This window comes from Cololabis saira, chromosome 3 (genome assembly GCF_033807715.1).
Source record: "Cololabis saira isolate AMF1-May2022 chromosome 3, fColSai1.1, whole genome shotgun sequence".
Lineage (NCBI taxonomy): Eukaryota > Metazoa > Chordata > Actinopteri > Beloniformes > Belonidae > Cololabis > Cololabis saira.
The window spans coordinates 34,697,985-34,716,393 of record NC_084589.1 but is presented as its reverse complement, the minus strand read 5'-3'; positions in this window follow the sequence as shown (position 1 = coordinate 34,716,393).

Sequence of the window (18,409 nt, the reverse complement as noted above, 5' to 3'; positions counted from 1 at the left end):
TTTTTATTTATATTTGCGCCATAACATGCACTTAACTGCCCCATCGACAATAAAAAGTAAGTCATATTTGTGAGATCCTATTGAAAAGGGGGAGTTGAGTGAGACTGCATAAAAACAGTTCAGGAAGGAAATAATCACAACTGATGAGAGACATTTAGCTCCAGAGGAAAGGATCGAAGAGAATAATGATTTTCGCCACTGAGTTTTGTAAGAAACTCAATCCTGCCCATACTGGAACACACAGCAAAAAAAAAATCTACTGCACATTGAAACCTCAGTGCAGGATTGTCAAACGCTTGTCCAATTGTTTGAAATAGACGGCCTTAATTCTCCTCAACAGCTGTAAACTCTCATGATTAATAGACTTCCGATTTTTTTCATCCTCAGTTAATGCACAAAAGGAAATAAATTCAAAGGAGATTGAATGTCTGTGGGTGTTTTTTGTTTGTGCACATTCAGATGACAAGGGATGCATTTCTCATCAAGCATGTAGAGCTGGGCACAACACCTGTGCAGGTCGATGATGACAAATCGACAATGATAATGACAAATCTCCCCTCATTCAAGTTTCATGGCCATGTATTGGATATAAATCCAGTCTAGGACCAAATACTAGAGGTGACATTATTCAGATCTGACAATCAGATCAGGCAATCAGAATATTATGTCTATGCAGCCCTGAAAAACAAATTGGATATGAGTCACTTCAGAAAAGTAGTGTGATATGGAGAATCTGTCCACGGGATTGCATCATTGTGCGTTTGAAGTTGCCAGTTATGCTGTCTCTAGCTGTGCAACTTTTAATACATTGTATTATTTACACGAAGAAAAATGTTTGAAAAGGACAGATTCAACTGTTTTTTTATACATCCATAAATGTCATGCTTCTACCACAGAGTCGACCAAGTGTGCATCACACTAAATCAGAATGATGTAGGGTCCTGCAAATCAATCTGTGTCTGAACTCAGCTGCTGAACACTGATAGAAACCCCCAAACTAGTTAAACTTTCTTTTCTCTAAATGGATCTTAACTTTGGAAAAATCTAAGAATTCTCTCAATAATCAGCTTTTATCAACAAACCCAGTTTTCCGCAACGCTCTGAACCATGTGGAGCTGCAGGGCCAACAGGAAGTTTAATGACCGTGGCCCCTCACTCCCATCGGCCGCTGTGACTGACGGCCTGACGGCTCTTGATGAATGACATTCTCCGCCTCGACAGAATGAAACCAACGCCAGGCGGAGGGAGGTGATTCAGCTGCTAAACATCATCTCTAGGTCCTTTGAGGGCTCGGTGCTGTAATGAGCCTGCCGCTCAGTTCAGAAGAAGGCCACAGAGGCCGAGGCCAAATGATGATGGCCAAGCGTGACAGCAGCAGAGCTGGTGAGGAAATGAGGGAGGAGGTATATTACTGCTGAGGAATACAACTCATTTCTCCAAGTTTTTACTTTTTTCCTTTGATTACTGGAACTAGTGCAGTTCCAGCTGCTTTATTCTGTATTAACTTTTGTTTCACATAGTCTCACACCTTGGAGCTGATGTTCGAGCTCATTTTTGCTGTTGCTGTTTTTGGTATTTCACAAACGCTTGTGACTCACTAAAACCACAAAATAAATCCACAGGTCAAAGCAGCTGCATCGCTTATTAAAAGTTAAAGTAAATTTAGTTCTACTTTTTTGTGTCACCTTTTTTCAAATAATTATACGAAGAAAAAGGATCCATCCTTAGACTGAATAAAGGAAGAAAATCTGGTGACCCATTTATGAAAGTTTCACTAAATAGACTCCCTAATTTGCATTCAAGTTAAATAAAAAACAAGTTTTTTGGGAGCTGATTCAGGTCTACTATTAGGTTTTGCTGCATTTGATACAGTAGATCATAACACTATTATTTGATCCCAACCTGTATCCCCACCTAACTGCGGGGTACCACAAGGCTCCATTATGGGCCCCAATCTTTTTACTTTTTCTCCACCTTCCTTCTTCGTTTTTGTTATATGTGCTTTGTCCAGGCTCTATTTTTCACGTTCATAATATTGCCTTTCATTGTTTCGCTGTTGATATGCAGATATACCTGCCCGGGCAAACAGTAATGCCTCTATTACAGTTCTAAACTGTCTAATAATACATTTTTATTTAAAGGCGCCTTTCTTGGCACTCAAGGTCGCCGTACACAACACATTAAAGAATAAAAACAGCAGAACACATTTAAAAACATCAGAAAACTAAAGGAAGTACAATAAATGGTTGGAGATACACTTGTTTAATTTGAAGACACAGCTCTGTGTACAGCTGGAGTTCGCTACTGTTAGTTTACTGTTATTTATTTGAAACATGTCTGAATATTTGTCAAATTCTGAGGTTGTGGACGACGACTTTGAATATGATGGACGTCCTTACCGTTTTGTACCGTTTTGTACCGTTTTGTACCGTTTTGTCTGTCCGGGATGCGCGCACAGAGATGACGTCATGCAGGTCAGAGGTCTTGTTTACAAACTGATTTCCTTGTTACACACACAGCCCCAGATGTAGACAACAGGTCCTGGAAGACGCGCAGAAGCAGATCTAGTGATTCATAAAAGAAATGAACGAGTTTTGCGACAATAATGTGTTATTTAGACGCTGCATCGTCTGTGTCCCGCTGTGCCCCCATTCGCTACCATTATATGGATAAGCGGCTCGCACAAAACTCCTAATATCTTCCGAAGGACTCCAAATGACACCAAACTTTTCTGGGTGAGTATACGACCATAAAAAATGCCAGAAATAAGGTCCAGGTTGTAAAAAACGAAACTTTCCCTTTAAATAACTTATTAATAATGTAAACGCCTACATTCCTCCAAAAGATTTTGAGAGGGTGATTCATGTTCTCATTACCTGTTGCCTGGATTTGTGGAATTGATCAGGTGTTGCTCTGTTCTTAGCAAACCGCACAGAATGCAGCATCTCACCATCTGAGAGGAAAGAAAAGGCATGACCACTTTATTCCAGTGCTGGTCTCCTTTCACCGATTTCCTGTCCAGTTCAGGATCCACTTAAGGATTTAATTGCTTGTTTTTAAGAGTCTTAATGGTTCTGCTGTCTGGCTTGTACGTTTTCACTCTCCAGCCAGACTGATATCAACTAACCAGTTACTATTGGCTGTTGGAAGACGTTGAGTGATAACGTCTCTCTCTTGGTTCTGTTCATGCACCAAAATTGTGAAACTGCCTCTCTTTTTGCACCTCAAATGAACAAATCAACACATGAAGAACCTTGAACCTATCACAAGGCTCAGCTAAGCTGTCAGAAAAAGTGCATGGCCTGTTGCCTAAAGGACAGCTGGCCCAAATGATGGGGTCTGAATGCTTTTTGAAAGTTGGAGCTGATGCCAATAGCGGTTGCAGGTGGTCCAGGCACAGGACAGAATCCAATTACTTTGGCAGGAGGTTGCACCAGAGGTGGATGGAGCCAATCCCAAACCACAGCTGAAACATCCGCTTCACATGATGGGCACCAGCTATGAAAAAGTAGACCAACGAATCCTTGGAAAGTACTTAAAGTGATCTCTTGGTATAAGGGAGGAGCAAGTAAACATGACTGCAGCAGGGGCCATAACATTATTATATAACTTGGCTGATATAATTTAATTATTTAGGGACTTTTAGGAAGTCTCTATATTTAGGGACTAGCCACTACAGTGGGATTGTTATTTGAAAAAATAAACTGAGTCAGTACCATTTCTTTTATTACAGTCTTTTTTCATAGAAGTGCAGTTTGAAGGAAGAATGTGTGTACCTTTCTCTATTCCAGTAAACATTAGTATTTGACAAAGGAGAATATGCTGCCCAAGAGACATTCAAGACCAACAAGGTCCTTTGTTCCCTTTGTTTACACCTACAGTACAAGGTTAGTTTGAATACTGTGAAAAGGTTGTAAAGAAAAATGTAAAATGTAAAATAAATATTCTGTTCAAAGGATTGTAAGCTCTTATCTAGATGTTTAATGAGTTAGATGATAGTTTGCAGTTTGTTGAGAACTGGATAGTCTTTTTATGGCTAAAATAGACATGTACCAACTTCTATTTCAATAAAAAGTCTATACTGTTTCCCACTAGAGATTTCTAAAAAGCCAGTTGTAGACATTGTGTATCTATGTAGATATTCTCGTTTTGTCTTGACACCCTGAAAGTTGAACACGTCAGCCATGAGTCAATTTGTCCACTCAGCAATGACATGAAATATTTCCATCCTTGAGAGCTCCTGGGCTGTAAAACATCTCCATCGTGGACACACAGTGTCACTGCTTTAACTTACCCCCTGCCCTTGATCAGCTCAGATAGAGAACTCTGTGACATCTGTGAAAGAAGCTGAACTATCCAAACTTAACCCTGTGGGTACAGCTTGTTAAGAAATCTTACCAAGGACTAAATTATAAGAGATGCACTTGCTCAGTTAAACACAGATCCCTGCTCAACTTTGCATGTGTTTTTTTTTAAGAGAAGCAGAGACACACACAAGCAAATGCATTTATTGGGACAAGATCAAAAGATTATTTGATGAAGATCTCGTAATGAGTTGTGTTTATGCTTCCAAGTCTAATCATTTACCTCATTTCATTTTATAGTTTTAGTCACTACCAGCTCTTTATATAACAGGCTGTGTAAAAGCTAGATTTGTCTATTTTTAAGTACCGTTAAAGACATTACTCAAAACCAAAAGTGAAAAAAGGTCTGGAACTGGATTACAAAGAGAAACATAGAAAAAAGAATAAAAAGCTTTACTCTGATTCTTGTATTGATAACATCTAAGTTCCTTGAGCCGTGGAAGACAAACCTGGAGCTGGCAAGAGAGGAGTCCACTGGGACAGCTGCACTATGATGCACGGTGGGACATTCTTATAAAGGACAGAGTTTGAACTTCAGAGATTGCTTGGAATACACGGTTTATAAGTGGAATTTGATTTTTTTGCTTTATTGATTAGTGGAGGTTTAATTATGTGTCAGCCTGAACTTCAGGCAACCAGTAAATGATGGCTCACTCTGGGGGAGTTAATCTGTCTGACACCCTAATGTTTGTCTTGGCCTTTCTCAGGGAAAGAGCGTTCTTGGGTTTCTTATAACAATACAGCCCCCAAACCAACACCTCATACAGATATAGGTCGAGTTACCTTCACTGTCAGGTTACAAATGATGGCTTTCTGGGCCATGAAGTCTTTTTGTGCAACATTTTTGGGAAATTGCACTAGTCAAGCAAATCGAATCTGTCAAATCAAATCTCTCTCTCTCTCTCCCTCTGTCTGTCTCTCTCTCTGTCTGTAGATATATGCACACATTTTAGTGTTTATGTACTGTACCTCTTGCAGATTTGCTTATGTTGTCTTGTTATCATGCGATGCAATGTTGCAACATGAAGTTGCACTACTGTTGGATTTACTTTTTTTTCAAGCTACATTGACACAGAAACTTAAAAATATATGCTATAAGATCTATGAATTGCAACTACAACAAAGAAGCAGATAGTGTTAAGAGCTAAAGGGGTCATATTATGCTGTCTATGTTTACTGACATGTGTTACGACCATGTATTATCATCTTCGATGTGACTAAAAGCTAGAAAAAAAGTGAGGCACATATATGTTGCAGGGTTTCTAATTTTCAGAGCTTCAAGATTGTTTTTTTTGTGTGTTTTTTTTTTCTTCAAGCACCAGCTATCAATGACATCAAAAAGGCATATTTTTCTGACATGGTCATATTTTCATGCCCACAAGAGCAAGAGTTTCAGCAGTCATATTAAAAACAAGTTTATGACCACGTAGCAAGGATCAAGTATGTCTTCTAACCCGGTAGCTTTTGCTTCCAAGATGTTTCCGAAGAAATGTTTTTGGCTGTGAGAGGAAAGTTGGCCAGCCATGTGTCAGTGGATCAGTGTGATATTCATAGTGTAGTAATGTAACACATTAGCAGGCAATGAGCATTGTGTTTAACAAACATCCAGCTGGTATCATAGTTCATTGTGTCGTCTACTCGCATATTCTGAATCCAATTTAGCTCAAACACAGATGGATGGATTTGAGGTATGGAGGACCCAAATGCAGGAGATGTTGGAGGCAAGATTAATCCAATAATCCAATAAAAGGTGCCGGCATGAGCAGGCAATTCAGATCAGAAACAAAAACAACCGCCACAGGAGAAAAAAAAAAGAATTAAACTGCAAAGGAGAGCAGAGAAACATGGCAGAGCTGCAAAATTGACACACTGGCAGGGAAAAAGAACAAAACAAACACATAGACAAATTAGTTGGAAAAGACAGATAAACCTAAAATGGTCACTGAAATAATTGAGCGTTTACTAATGAAAATCAGACATTGCTTTTAAATTGTGTTTCAAAAGATTCATTAAAAATAAACATAGTAATGAAACTGCCCTTTGCAAATGAGTTGGTACCCCTAGAAAGGATTGAAAATAATTTGACCATTGTGACATTTCCAAGTAAAGTGTGTCCTGTAATTAGTGGCATAATTGTCTTAAAGCCTGCAGTCAGCCAGTCTATGTAAATGGTGAAGAGGACTCACTTTTCTGTTTGTTATCATGGACATCAGAAATAAATCTGTTACAGGTAAAAGCTATAATGCCATGTCCAAGTAGCTTGATGTTCATGCAAAGTTCATTCAGGAGTTTTTAGAGACTGTAGCCAACTGGACTTGGCCACAAGCAGAAAACTGATGACATATTGAAGCTACGGATAATGTGAATAGTAACCAAAGAGGCCAGAACAAACTTCCCAGGAGAGTCAGGGTGAACTCCAAGGCCAGGGGACGTCAGTGTCGGATCACACCAGGCATCTTGAGCCAAAACGAGACAACCGAGGGGGTATCCGCTGTGGATGGAACATCGTGAAAAAATGAGACTGATATTTATCAAGTGTGTATTAAAAAGCCACAAAGCTTCTTGGAAAATATCTTAGACAGCTGAGACAAAACTTGAGCTTTTTGGCCAATCGCATCCCCTCCGCACTCAAAGAAAAGAGCACTGCGGCTGAAGTGACACATGGAGGGGGATGTTGTGGAAAAAAACGAGATATGTTTGGCTGCAAAGCTCCTCTAGAGGTACCAAAGAATTAAATTATTCAAAATGTACCATTATATGGCCACTTTAAGAACTAGTGGAAATAGAACTGTGGAAAAGTTTCTGTGTTCTGAAAACAGCTGAAATCCCTGTGGTTTTTGTGCGGGGACAGAAAAATGGTAATCGTAACGCCTTTCTAGAACTAAGGGGGCATTCAATTCTCAGCGGGTTAAATGGTTGAACGAAAAGGAAAAACAGAGATTGCATTTTAGCTTTCTCCTCTGTTATCATGTTTCCACCCTTTCAGAGAAGAGTGTAACTGCAGTAGGTTTTTATTACCCCTGCAATAAAAATGATAGCCTGAAACATCCATTAGCGGCGCAGACATTTGCACTCAAAGCGTGAACAATCAAACACTGGCGCTTCGTCGTCAATAACTCCCAACAAACCGGTGAAGGATTAATGTTCCTGTTTTATGGCCGCCGTGTTTGGAGTGTTTAGTTTTGCCATTACAGAGGGGTGGGTGGGTATTAGGAGGCTGAATTTGAAAGCACCTCTATTGCCTGTGGACAGTAAGAGTGATTACACAATTATGTTTTTGAGTTTAGTGGAAATTGGTTGTTTTGAGTTCTACGATAAATGTGTTTGATGTCCTCAATCCAGTGCTGTTAAAATAAGGGCTCCAATTCCACAACACAAAGGGATTACGCTGGTTGCCGTTAGCCTGACTCTTCAATAACCATTACTCATAAATTTGCATGCTGTCTGACATGGGGGAGAGATTTACGGTGAATACTTATATTACCAGAAACTTTACATACGTGTGTATCTGCGTCGCTGTCTTGAGAGCTGTTAATGTGATTGCCAGAATATTGGGACACATGCTTGATTTAAGAGGATTTGCGCCTCTTACCAGCTTTCTTTTTTTTTGGGGGGAAATTTACTCTAGGCCAATGTCTGTGTCGTATCATAGAATGGTGTGAATGTAAACTAGGAGAACGGGCACTTCTGAGATATACAAACAATGTGAATCTGAGCACAAAATGATTGTCCTGGCCCTGGAAGAAGTTTCCAAAAAGTGTTGTTGTGGGGCATTTCCTGGGAATGGAGACAAAAGCCCCATGAAGCAACCCCAGTGCTGCAACAATGAAGAGACACATTTTTATGCCTCTTTCTACATGTAAAGGAGCCACCGACTGTATCTCTAAATAGCAATATTCATCTGTCATGTGTTTATACCAGGGGTCGGCAACCCAAAATGTTGAAAGAGCCGTATTGGACCAAAAACACAAAAAACAAATATCTCTGGAGCCGCAAAAAATGAAAAGTCTTGTATCAGCCTTAGAATGAAGGCAACACATGCTGCATGTATCTATATTAGTTGTAACTGGGGGAAGATTTTTTTTTTCATTATGCACTTCAAGAGAAAAGTCGAAATGTTGAGAATAAATTGAAATGTCGAGAAAAAAGTCAAAATTTCGAGAAAAAATTGAAATGTCGAGAAAAAAGTCAAACTGTCGAGAAAAAAGTCGAAATTTCGAGAAAAAAAGTCAAACTGTCGAGAAAAAAGTCGAAATGTCGAGAAAAAAGTCAAAATTTCAAGAAAAAAGTCGAAATTTCGAGAAAAAATTGAAATGTCGAGAAAAAAGTCAAACTGTCGAGAAAAAAGTCGAAATGTCAAGAGAAAAGTCGAAATATCGAGAAAAAAGTCGAAATTTCGAGAAAAAAGTCGAAATGACGAGAAAAGAGTCGGAATGTTGAGAAAAAAGTCAAAATTTCAAGAAGAAAATCGAAATGTCGAGAAAAAAGTCAAAATTTCAAGAAAAAAATCGAAATGTCGAGAAAAAAGTCAAAATTTCAAGAAAAAAGGCGAAATGTTGAGAAAAAAGTCGAAATGTCGAGATTAAAAAAGGGAAAAAAGGAAAGGAAAAAAAGAAGAAAAAAGAAAAAAGGAAAAAAAGAAGAAGAAAAAAGAAAAAAAAAGAGAAAAAAAGGACAAAAAGAAAAAGAAGAAAAAAAGGAAAAAACAAAAAAGCTCCAGGAGCCACTAGGGCGGCGCTAAAGAGCCGCATGCAGCTCTAGAGCCGCGGGTTGCCGACCCCTGGTTTATACGTATTGCAACCATCTCATCCCAGCAAACTGTAACTTACAGTTGCTGTAAAATATACGTGCCTTTTTAAATTATTTATTCCAAAACTCAACATGTTATTGTTAAGAAACTATCACTCCCAAGATATATGTCACACTGGAAAAAGAAAGAACCTGTTAGACGTCTTTATTCCCCTTTTATTCATGGCAATGTGTAAACTGAAGTTAGTTAAATGCCCCGTACATGTCGCGCCTGAATGCTTAAGAGAGTATACCGTTGTGTTTTTAAATTTGAAAGGTGTCTGCTGACAAAAAATAAAACATGAATGATTCGGTGTGTGTGTAAAGCAGCAACATACTGTGTACATTTGTGTGTGTGGAGTGAAACTGTTACGGTCTTAATCCTCTTGTCACTTTTCCTAACGGTCACATTGCTTGAAAATAAAGACCCATTCTATTGTCTGTCTCCAGCACACACACACACACACACACACACACACACACACACACACACACACACACACACACACACACACACACACACACACACACACACACACACACACACACACACACAGAGAGAGAGAGAGAGAGACTGTCAGTCTGTTTCCTGCTGGCCTGTAGTGTGTGTTTTGCATAAAAGTGAATCACCAACATGTGTGAGAGCTGAGAATCTGACAGTCTGTTAATCCTTCACCCCCTCCTCTTCCCTTCGTCTCCATCATCTGCTCCTCCCCTTGAGTTCTTCCTGCCCTCTCACCCTCTCGTGCCTTTTCTTAACAGAGTTTTCTACCCTCTCTTTCTTCCCCTCTTCCTAGTCACATTCCTTCCGTTCTAAACTCCTCCATCCTTTCCCTTTCATCCTGGCAGTCATAACCCCCATCTTCCCCTTGTACGGTCTCACACAGTTGTCTAAAATATTAACTGGTAGCTCAACTGCATTCTTTCTTTCCTTCCTACTTTCTTTCTTTCATTCTTTCTTTCAATCCATTCACAGACACATTCATGCAGCACCCCTTGGTCCATATAGGTATTTTTAAGTCATTCCTTCTTCCTCCTCCACCACCTTGCTCACTCTCTTTCCTTTTATATATGTTCCTGTCACTTACCTTTTCATGTGTCTCTCTGGTTTTTCTATGGTTTTTGCTCTCCGTCCTGGCTGGAAGATGATGACGAGAAGATGCACTTAATAGATCCCAAAGTAAAGCACTTAATCTACGGAGCGAAACCTTTAAATGGTTAACTTTTTGTTCAGCATCCACAGCTCTCACATCAAACGCATGAGATAAATTACTCTCATTCATCTTCAAATGCAAAATCACATGATTTGATCCACCATCACCGTCACAGCGGCTTACACCGGCAGATGCACCCCATGTCCTTGTTCGCTGTAATATGTCGAACAAGACACGGCCTTTTTGAACGCAGCTTTGAAGATGATGCAACGCGATGGACGACTGAGACGCTCCTTAAGTAAGCGAATTCAAAGGTTTTGTTCTTCTTTTTTTTTTAATGTTCACTGGCAGAAAATGAAATTGGAATGAAACAGTAGAAAACATGATGTAAATGAGAAGACGAGTCCATCTGAAACATTTTATTCTCATAAGAATTTCAAGCAACACAAAGGAACCTTTTGCAATTTCTTTCAGAGCAGCAGGTTCCCCTGGGGCCGTTAAAAGATCAGAAATTGTGATGGTGCTTCTTAATATTGATCAAATGAAACCAAACCAGACATCTTAACATGAAAGAAAAAACTTGTTTGTGCTGCTTCAAATAATTTAAGAATGTGTCAACACTACAGTGACCTTTCGAAGCTCCAGAAAAAACCTGTTCCATTATGTTTCTGCGCAGTAAACACAGGAGGACAGGAAGGGCTCTTCATAGCCACACAGATTATCTTCCTCTACAATGTGGAATTAAAAACAGTGCATTTCTATACTAATAAGAACTCTTTAAGTAGAACAACTTAAGGCTGAACTAACCCTGGATTCTTGTTTTTAATGTCTTCTCATACATACACGTTAATAAAACTCCAAAAACTTCACCTTAAAACTGTTACATTGAGGCCTCCTAAGCATAAATATGTCATTCAGTGAGTTGTTCAGATTCGCAGGCTACTGGAACTTCTCAAGCCTGTATCAAAATGTACTTATTTAGCGTCAACATCTTAATTTTCACTCAACTTAACACCATGTGGCATCTGATGAACCTCAGAAGTCAGTAGCACAAAGTAGCATTGATTTTGAAATCAGCAGACCAAGACAGAGGAGAAGGGGTGGTCAGATTGTTGACCCCACCCCCTTAATACCAGCAGCTAACAGAGTCAGGAAGATGTGAATAAATATGTCTCTTTAGAACATTTTTCCTTCACTATTTTCTCCAAACCATGTATGGGAATACATTTTTGTTAATATCCCAAGAAGCCCAATGTCTCTTTAAAAACAACCCTGATAACGTAGGAGCTACATATCTCTGCAACTACACCTTTGTAGGTGTAAATATTATTTGTAAAAGAGTCCATAACAAAACACAGCTTCATTAAAAGCAACTGCATTATGTGTGCATGAAAAAAACATATTTTTTACATAAATATAGAAGTTACAGTTTAAAGTAAAAGCTTTAATTACTGTTTCACATGTTCATGGTCATTTCTGAATATACATTTATAGTATTTTCCTTCACTGAAAGTCATATATCATATTTCCATGATGTTGAGGAGACTGTTTAGCATAAATAATGAAATGTTAAACCAGCTATGAATGGACTTGAAACTGCTGTTGCAAGCAGTTTTATTTTTATTCTTATTTATTTTTCAGGTCTTAAACGGTCTGTTACTCTAATGTCCTTGCCTCTTCTCACTATGTAAGCCTCAGTTTTGGCTTAGAGATTTAAGGATTTTCTTTCAGTCTTTTTAATAAATCTAACACATGTATTTAGAGAATTAAAAGATGCACACAATTTTGCAGATTGTTTTGTCTGCTCTTTTCTGTTTTATACGAAACCATAAACCTACCCCGACGTCCTTGTCTGAGATTATAACGACTTTACAGCTTCATCACCATCATACAACACTAATCGCATTAAAAATTGCCCTCTCTGGTGTTGCTTCCCTAATGTGCATGAGTTAAAATGTTCCCTATTGTTCTGAGGCAGCCAGGTGGAAGAGCAGAAGCGATTCTTTCACATTATGAAGACGCTGTGGGTGTCGGAGGGCGATGGAGCCACAAAGTCCACCGGCTCAGTTGACGTGATGAGAGAGACAGGCAGGACACCAGCTTTGGGCCTCGTTTTATCGAGCTCCATTAAGCTTCATGCTTAAATTATACCCTAATACCTGTTGTCACGGTGATGCACTGGGCTGCAAACATTTATCCGGGTCGCAAGGGCTGGAAACTGCCCAAGCGTGCAACACCCCCAGGACAAGACACACACATGTTACCAACTCAGCACAACCAGTAACTCATGGACATTCCAACCTGCAGGTCACAAACAGAGACACGACAATCTGAACCTGGGTAATTCTTGTGCCAGCAAGCTTAATGAATGCAGCCAAATAGATGGAAAACTGAGAACTTATAAAGTTAAAGACATGTTTTCTCCTGTAACAAATAATAAATGCCTGTACAGTTCTTTTTATTTTCCTTTTGCTTAAGCATTTTGAGTTATTCTGCAAAAAAATAAATTCCCTCTTTTGCACAGCAAACATTTCAAAAAGCTCACGAAGGTCATTCCTCATCAAATACCAGGTCAAGAGGACAAAATGTGATCTAAAATCTAAAGAAAACCTAAATGAATGTGCTGAATCTCAGCTGAGACTGAGAATGTAAGATGTTGGATGTATTTAAGGCATCTATTTATCCTGAAGTATAAGAAAGGCTTGTGCTTAAGCCTCATTGTGTATAATAAAATGTTTTTGTTTAACTAAAGTTTAATGAGAAGGACATTTAAAATATCCCAACCTATACCAGAACAAGCTTGGTGAACATTAATGTTAATGTAGGATGTTGAAAAATAATGTGTAACTGCTCAGAATTCAAAATGCTTGATAGTGCCATGAATATTCATCCCTTATAGCATTTTTCATATTTCATTGCCTTACATTCTGGAATTTAAAAAACATTTTGTGGGTTTTTATCAATTGATCAAGACAGCACACTTTTAGATGCTAAACTTCTAACAAATGTTATTCCACTGTATGTAGCAATACCACATCTGACCACATGGGGGAAAGAGTGAAAGTAAATGAGTGAGATTGAGCAACATGACTTGTAATACCACATGTTTAGAGCAGAATATCTTGTTTCCCATGTTGATTTGATGGTGAAATCACAAATTACTGCTATGTTCAGCTGATACTGCGTTAGTCTTGTGAAGCTTGGTTGCATGGTTATTATGGATGAGGAAGTGATTATGGCTAGCCATTGGCCGAGTTGACTGTCAATCAATCATATTTGAGATAAATGTATTGCTTTATATTAACTCTCCTGATCAGATTTTAAAAAAACCTCACCACCCACAGAATTGTCATGGGTATAAAATAAAATGAATGGGACCAAAAATGGTTTTTGAACCGGCTGTAAATGTGTTTATTTCTGCTCTAAACATTTTAACAGCTGAGTAACAGTGGGGATTGACTCTCTTCCGCCAGCCTCTAGTGGCCAGTCGAGGTACTGCAACACATCTTAGTTCATATACACACTGTGTGTGTGTGTGTGTGTGTGTGTGTGTGTGTGTGTGTGTGTGTGTGTGTGTGTGTGTGTGTGTGTGTGTGTGTGTGTGTGTTACATAAAGCCACTTATGGCAGCAGTCAGTGTTTTTACATGATAATAGGGAATTTGTCTGACTGAAAATTGAAGAAGACCAGACTTTTCATAGTTGGACTAACACATGCAGATAATCTGATTGAAGTCGAGTTAATCATTGGATGTAAATGTTGACTAAAACCAGCCTACACATTCTCTGCATGCTCCACAGTTCCTGCCCCGGGCTTAGACTAAGAAGTGCAGGAAGAAGCCAATAAAGTCTGAAAGGAAATAAAAACTAAAGCATACAGAAAATCCAAAATGCCCTGAGCTGTAAGTCTGTTTACGTCACTGTTAGCCATTTTTACTGCCACCAGCTTCAGCAACGTTTTATTTGTTGTTTTGGTGTGTGACGTATTCGATCTACCAGAAAATCATAATCATAACTGCTGGAAGCAGGTACTATCACCACCTGTCATGGCAGTGTTTGACATACTTGGTTCTGCCAATCATTTCTCTTCATGTGCATGTATTTTGACAAAGAGAATTAATTCAGATAAACGGCCAAGCTGAGCTGTAATTTCAGCTTGACTAAATTGACCAAACTAAAGTCCCAACATCAACGCTAACATCGTACAATGTACACAACAAAGGTAGACGTAATGAAAGGATTTCCTGTAAAACTAAAACTAAATAAACATCACCAAAAGCAAAGACATCTTGGCATTTTTAACTATCACATTTTTATAGCCAGTTCCAATGTTTATCTATTAAGCCACACAAGTCTGATCAGTCCCTTCCTTTTAAAGGTAAAAGCTTTAACTTCCTGTAGCATCATCTCAAACATTATACTTCACTAAAACAGATGTATTTTTGAAAAATGATGGCAGGGATTTTAGTATGATTGCTCTGCTTGGTGATTCTTTTTTGAATGTTTTTATTTTTTATTTATTGTCCTCTTAACAGAAACTCTTACAGCAGAAGTGATCTTTTCCTGTTGCTAATCTTACTTTAGTATCACTTTTATTTTATCAGCCAGGTTCTATGACATCTCTTTTGGCAAATGCACAAGGTTTCATGAAATCATACTTACTACAAACAAATAAAGTGTGATATGAATGAAACCTAACTGCAACCGGATGAGCTTCAGCACGGACAGAATGAGTAGTCGTTGCTACATTTCTGTATTTCTTATATTTGACTAATCAGTGATATCATTTGCTGTGAGCAGCGGTGATTTTAGAAAGTGGGAGCATCTGCTTCCCATTCTGGGTTAGGGTTTATAGGTCTGTGTTATGTAACTGATGGTCTTGACAACTATAGCACAAGTGTGTGTGTGTGTGTGTGTGTGTGTGTGTGTGTGTGTGTGTGTGTGTGTGTGTGTGTGTGTGTGTGTGTGTGTGTGTGTGTGTGTGTGTGTGTGTGTGTGTGTTCTGACACTGCAGTGTGTTTTATCACAACTCGGTCTTTCATCTCTGCAGCAGGCCTGAATGCTGCAGACAGAGCCGGTGACGGTGACACCCAGGGGTCCCTGAACACATCAGCACCCGTCCCCCATCCTTCAGCCCCAAAGACCCGGAAATCTCCAGATACCACCACGACTGTCACACACACACACACACACACAGACACACACACACACACACACACACACACACACACACACACACACACACACACACACACACACACACACACACACACACACAGAAAGAAACACACAGTGTCCCTTTCATTCACGCAGATAAAGCCATTCCAGGTGTCTCCTCCTCCGTAATGAGTTTAACTTTCAGTCACGACCTATTTTAAAACAGAGAACTGATTTTGCCAATATTTTTGAAGGAACAATGTTTCGTCCAACAGAACTGGTATTTAAGGAATTTGCACTTAAGCACATAGACACAGTTGAAGGAATGTTCCTTAAACAAAACTGAAGGAAATTGACTGAAAATACATTTAAAAAAACAAGAACAAAAGGTACATTTTGTCATACCTTTCTCTGTAAATTGATTTGTTGAAGTAAAAGTAAATTGAAGTCTTTTTTATAAATCTTAAGTTTGAAAATCCACTGCAGGATACAAAGTAATACATTCAGAACCACCACATTGTATTTTCTTTTTTTTGACACACATTTACTTTTAATGAAGTATTATAACATGGTTTTTAAAGGTACTGAGATCCATCTTTTTCTGCCTCATGCTTCAGTATTATTTTATTTTATTTTATTATTATTATTTTTTTATTAACATACAGTGCAAACGATGACAAAAGACAGCATCAGTATGTGTGTGTGTGTGTGTGCGTGCCGTGTTTGAGTGTAAATAAGGTGATGAAAATAGGTACATAACTTGAGAATATTGATTCGAGAGTGAACAAATAAATAATTATCCACACCATTATCCACCACATTGTATTTTGATTAATTTTAGTGTTTTAGGCCTTGGTATCTTGTTTACTAACAAACACATTTTTTGTCTAACTCTTACCTGACTTGTACTGAACAATGAGTTTCTGTGTTGAAGACAAGGATCCGGCTCATCGCCGTATATAAACCCCTGTTCTCTCGTAAATATGAGCCTTTTTTGATGACGGAAGATGGTGTCACAACCGCTATCTTTCTGTCTTCACAGAATTCACTTGACACATCCCGAGTTTCTCTTCTTTCTTGAAATGGAGAGAAAACTTTGGAGGAGCATAATTTGGAGGCTCATGAAACCACCTGACTGTTCAGTTTTTGGCTCGGCATCGGGATGACAAGGGGGGTAAGTGGAAGCCTCCATAAACTGGGTCACGGAGGGTAAAAACACCGGAGGGCAACTTGGCTGACACCCCACATCTATATCAGCATGTTAGGCACCGGTGCCCTACAAAGAATTACTGGGGGGAAGAAAAAAAAATTGCAAGAGAGGAGAAACTCCATGAATTATGAGTTTTAATATTCAGTATTTGGAAAGTGGATGAGATCAGTACAGTGGAGCTGAGCCATTTGGCTTCCCTTCAAAGCAGCGGACGTGTAAAAGGTTCTGAACTGCTCAGGTTCAAACGGCTGCTTTGGCGTTTCCAGATGAATCCTCACCTGGAGGTTGTCACTCCGTAAGTGTGAAGCAGACGGAGTTTCAGGCCGTGTGTTCAGTAGACAGTCAAGGTCAAAACACCATATACGTTTAAGAGTCTCTTACTTTTACTTTTTAGGGTCAGAACCTTCATATGAATCATATTAAGTCAGTGTTGACCAGACTTCACCAGCTCACTGATGTGCAGCCAGTGACTAGCGCAGACCCAGGGGTCCATGTGGTCTGGGGAGACCGGCAGGAGCATCGGGTTGGAGCGTTGCAACACTTTTGGGAAAGTCACAATGATTGCAAAGAACCCATAATGACTTCACACGTTTCCAGATGAGCTTTGCTTTCCTTTGAAACTGACATAACACAAAAAACATTTTTTTTGTTTTTTATTTGAAGAGGTTATTCTATATAGAAACTAAAAACACCCCTAGATTTGTCTTTTAAAGGAGCTTGAGGCCGGATTGTGGCAAGATTTATGAAAAAAACATATACATTTTAGGTTTTCTAGTAATAATGTCAGATGAAGCATTCCAAACCCAAAAGAATGAGCCCTCTAGTGTATCTCTCCATTGCCTTGAACAGGCTGTGTGCTGCAAAATGTGCTGCAATTCGGTCCAGAATTTCCCGCGCTGGGCTGCGGATGTGACGTCACATGACGCTGCATGTGCGTTCTCCCCGTTCTCCCGTGCCGGTGTGGGTACCAGATTGTATCGGGCTGCAATATTTTCCCCGGAAGTGTGCATTTTTTCCCCGCGATGGTATTTTAGTCAGAAGCAGCAGATCATAGTGGAGGTAAAAGGGAGAAGAAACATATACAAGGAATTATCAGAATTATCAGTGATCTTACTGACATAGGCTAAAAAAAATATTAGAGTTAAAATATTTATTAGGGACTATTTTCATTAGACAATTGGAGATTCATCAGTGAGCTGAGAACAATAATAGCCTACTATATACAGTATAGGGTAAACAATCTTTTGCTTGCTGCATAGCAGTAAGCAGTTAAATATTTTGATCTTAATAGACATTTTAAATTATTGATTTGCTTTATTACATTTATTAATCATCAGTTTTCACAAGACGGAACGTCATCACGTACGGTCAAAAGCCAATCACAAGACGAAACGTCATCACGTACGGGGAGCCGGTAAAAAAAAGCAGGTGGGAAAAAAAAGCACCGACACCGGCTTCACTGTTGGCTGCAGTACCCCCAACGGCCGTCGTGGTGAAGGGTGGCGCTAGGGAGTCTCATTTCTTAAAAGGAGCCTCAAGCTCCTTCAACAGATTCACAATAAATAAGTATAGAATATTTTTTTGTATATATATTTTTTGTATTATTGAATAAAACATTTTTGTTCTTTTTAATTATGGAAGTCACATACAGAGGTCTCAGAAAGTCATGCATCAGTTAGGACATATCCAGGATTAGAGCTAATCAGGCAGCAACAGAAGGTGTCTACAGTATACCCAG